Source organism: Triticum dicoccoides, chromosome 7B, assembly GCF_002162155.2.
Source record: "Triticum dicoccoides isolate Atlit2015 ecotype Zavitan chromosome 7B, WEW_v2.0, whole genome shotgun sequence".
NCBI lineage: Eukaryota > Viridiplantae > Streptophyta > Magnoliopsida > Poales > Poaceae > Triticum > Triticum dicoccoides.
Window position 1 is genome coordinate 652,090,970 of NC_041393.1, and position 4,513 is coordinate 652,095,482.

A 4,513-nucleotide genomic window follows, 5' to 3' on the forward strand; every position below is an offset into this window, starting at 1 on the left:
GCGGCACCCGCCCGTGCAGCGCCCAGCCGTCGCCCTTGCTCCTCGTGGCAAACCCCGTCGCCGCACGGCCCCCTCCGTCTCCGCGCCGTTCCGGCCGCCTGCCGGTGCCGTGGCCGCCGGCGCCCCGTGGCGCTGGGCTGCACCCGTTACGGCTGCGTCCAGGTGACCCGACGCCCACACGCCCACTAAGGCCCCTTCGGGCCACTGACCAGGGGGGCCCAGCCCACAAAACGTTTTAAAAGAAAAAGAAAATGAAAATAAAATAAAATGAATTAATTAATTTAATAATTAATTAAATTAATTAATTAGTGAATTAATTAAGTTAATTAATTCTATTTAATTAACCTAATTAATTAGTTAGTTTAATTAAACAGTAATTAGTTTAGCTAAATCCTAATTAACCTAACAGAGTATGACAGATGGGTCCCACGGGACCCACATGTCAGGGTTGACTCAGTCAACCCCTGTTGACTGCTGACGTCAGCATGACATCATGCTGACGTCATAAATACATTTTTTTTGAATTAATTAAATAAATAATTAAATTCCAAAAATGTTAAAATCTTTTAAAAATCATATCTTTTAATCCGTAACTCGGATTAAAATATTTTCAACATGAAAGTTGCTCAGAACGACGAGACGAATTCGGATACGCAACCCGTTCATCCGCCACACACCCCTAACATATCAAACTCGCAACTTTCCCCCTCCGGCTCCTCTGCCCGAAAACACGGAACCCCAGGGATAATTTCCCGGATGTTTCCCCCCTTCACCGGTACCACCTCGTACCGCGTTGGGGCACACCTAGCACCACGCTTTGTCATGTCATGCATCGTCTTGCATTTGTTTGCATTATATTTATTGTTTCTTCCCCCTCTTCTCTCGCTAGACACCGAGACCGACGCCGCTGCTACCCAGTACGACTACGGTGTTGACGACCCCTCTCTCTTGCCAGAGCAACTAGGCAAGCCCCCCCTTTGATCACCAGATATCGCCTATTCTCCTCTATACTGCTTGCATTAGAGTAGTGTAGCATGTTACTGCTTTCGTTAATCCTATTCTGATGCATAGCCTGACATTGTCGCTACATCTGTTGATACCTTACCTGCAATCCTAAATGCTTAGTATAGGATGCTAGTTTATCATCATTGGCCCTACATTCTTGTTAGTCTGCCTTGCTATACTATCGGGCCGTGATCACTTGGGAGGTGATCACGGGTATATACTATACATACATACATACTATACAGATGGTGACTAAAGTCGGGTCAGCTCATTGAGTACCCGCAAGTGATTCTGACGAGGGGGCTGAAAGGACAGGTGGCTCCATCCCGGTAGAGGTGGGCCTGGGTTCCCGACGGCCCTCGACTGTTGCTTTGTGGCGGAGCGACAGGGCAGGTTGAGACCACCTAGGAGACAGGTGGGCCTGGCCCTGTTCGGCGTTCGCGGATACTTAACACGCTTAACGAGATCTTGGTATTTGATCTGAGTCGGCTACGAGCCTATACGCACTAACCATCTACGTGGGAGTAGTTATGGGTATCCCGACGTCGTGGTATCAGCCGAAGCACTTCAGACGTCAGCGACGGAGTGGCGCGCGCCGAATTGGACTGGAACGCCACTAGGCTAGGTCTGCTTTCGGCCGCGTACGCAACGTGCAGGTGTGCTATGGGCGATGGGCCCAGACCCCTGTGCGCTTAGGTTTAGACCGGCGTGCTGGCCTCTCTGTTTTGCCTAGGTGGGGCTGCGACGTGTTGATCTTCCGAGGCCGGGCATGACCCAGGAAAGTGTGTCCGGCCAAATGGGATCGAGCGTGTTGGGCTATGTGGTGCACCCCTGCAGGGAAGTTAATCTATTCGAATAGCCGTGATCTTCGGTAACAGGACGACTTGGAGTTGTACCTTGACCTTATGACAACTAGAACCGGATACTTAATAAAACACACCCTTCCAAGTTCCACAGACAACCCGGTGATTGCTTTTCTACAGGGCGACGAGGAGAGGATCGCCGGGTAGGATTATGCTATGCGATGCGACTGGAGATGCGCTTGGAGATGCTACCTGGATATGCTACTTGGAGATGCTACTTGGAGGACTTCAATCTACACTCTTCTACATGCTGCAAGACGGAGGCTGCCAGAAGCGTAGTCTTCGACAGGATTAGCTATCCCCCTCTTATTCTGGCATTCTGCAGTTCAGTCCACTGATATGGCCCCTTTACACATATACCCATGCATATGTAGTGTAGCTCCTTGCTTGCGAGTACTTTGGATGAGTACTCACGGTTGCTTTCTCCCCCCCTTTTCCCCTTTCCTTTCTTTCTGGTTGTTGCAACCAGATGCTGGAGTCCAGGAGCCAGGAGCCAGTGTCGACGACGACTTCTACATTGGAGGTGCCTACTACTACGTGCAGGCTGACGACGACGACCAGGAGTAGTTAGGAGGATCCCAGGCAGGAGGCCTGCGCCTCTTTCGATCTGTATCCCAGTTTGTGCTAGCCATCTTATGGCAACTTGTTTAACTTATGTCTGTACTCAGATATTGTTGCTTCCGCTGACTCGTCTATGATCGAGCACTTGTATTCGAGCCTTCGAGGCCCCTGGCTTGTATTATGATGCTTGTATGACTTATTTTATTTGTAGAGTTGTGTTGTGATATCTTCCCGTGAGTCCCTGATCTTGATCGTACACATTTGCGTGCATGATTAGTGTACGATTGAATCGGGGGCGTCACAAGTTGGTATCAGAGCCGACTGCCTGTAGGAATCCCCCTTCCAACTCCTTGGCCGAAGTTGAGTCTAGACTTTACAAAACTTTTACTAACATGGCTGTGTGGCCCATGGGCCCACGTCGCCATCGGGTGGTATTAGGATCTTTTACTCCTCGACTTTTACTCTGGGATTCTGAATGCTCTTCTATTCGGGTTAAACGATTTTTACTAATATCTAACTTTAGGTTCTCAAAAATACTTTCTCCCGGAGAGGCCTTTCAGTCCAGTTGATCACCGACTGCACCAGAAGATTTCGGAGATACTCTTTGATATTCTCACGAGACTTTGTGCCCATCGCTTTTGCTATTCCCGACCACCGATAAATCCGTATGGAAAACTACTTACACTTGCCATTCATACGATCATTCCCCATTGATCTTGTTATTACAAGATACCCCGAAGTTTTCTCTATTGTTCCGAGAATACTTTGTGCCTACTGCCTAGCAGTTCTTTGCCACATGAATACCCCTTCAAATAATTTCTCGCACTTATCGAGTATCCACTCATCCCCAGTTGATTCATGTATTTCACAAAAGTCTTCAAAATACCATTTGACCTTCCGAAAATCCTCAGCAACCTATTGCTCTGGAATTTCTTGTTTGCTTTCATTATGATTAATCCCATAAGTATAGAAATCTTATTGACATTCCTTGTCATTATCATTTTGAGTCTGTTGACTCAATATGTTTGCGAATACACGCAAACATCATTGATCCTTATAAATTACTTTTCCGGCTGAGCTGCCATTCTTTTTACTGGAATTGGTTCTCAACCAATCCAATTGTCTTCGATTGTACCCTACGGCTATTCAACTTATCCACCCCTAATCAGAGCATTGCTTCTGATCCCTTGATTTGAAAAACATAATTCCTTTGCATTTGACAATTGAGTTAGTCAGTTGTTTCTATAATCTGCTTTCTCTGGTTGAGTACCGATACTCATATCAGATCCTTTGTGGACTATCAAGTCCTTTGTTGGATTGTTACCCGACAGTGTCCTTCACATTTGAACACCTTGTGAGTTCTTCCCCTTATACATGATGCCCTTGTTAAGTTGTATCCTCTGCTTGGCCAACCATGCTCTGCTTTCGGGCTTGTGTTATTTACTTCTGAACTTTGTAGTATATGTTCCTAAGATACCCGATGGGTTGGACCAAGGCCTTCCCTACACTGTGCAAACCCGAGAGTTTTCACGAGTTATATTCTTTGGGTGATTACCAGATAAAATTTCAACACTACGACTTCGTCGAAAATGAAAAGTGAATGAAAAGGTATGCATTGGAGAAGTGGGAGTCGACCTTGAACTTGTGTTCATGCCCATGGACACGATGTAGATCTTGTCGTTAAAGCTTCTCTTAAATTAGTTATTCCTTTGGTATAAGTTCAGCTTATATCAGGGATCTGGCCTTTTGCAATCGTGGTTCCGACCATGTTCTCTTTTGAATACCATTTCTCGTGCAAGTTTTAGCACTTGTCTTCTGTAGAGCAATACCCCGGTCCAACCTCTACTTGATCTGCCGTCGAGTATTACCCCCCTGGTATCTCGAGATTATCATGGAACTGCATAACTTCTAACAAGTTCTTCATCAAGTGCTACATCCCCACTGAATCCAATTTTTCACGGGCTCTGAGTTATTATACACTCAAAGACACCGATAACTGAATCGAGTTCGCATTGCGATTCAACAAGTATTTGAACCCATCACTGCTTACAAATTTATTAATCCTTCAAGTCATTCCTAGCCTG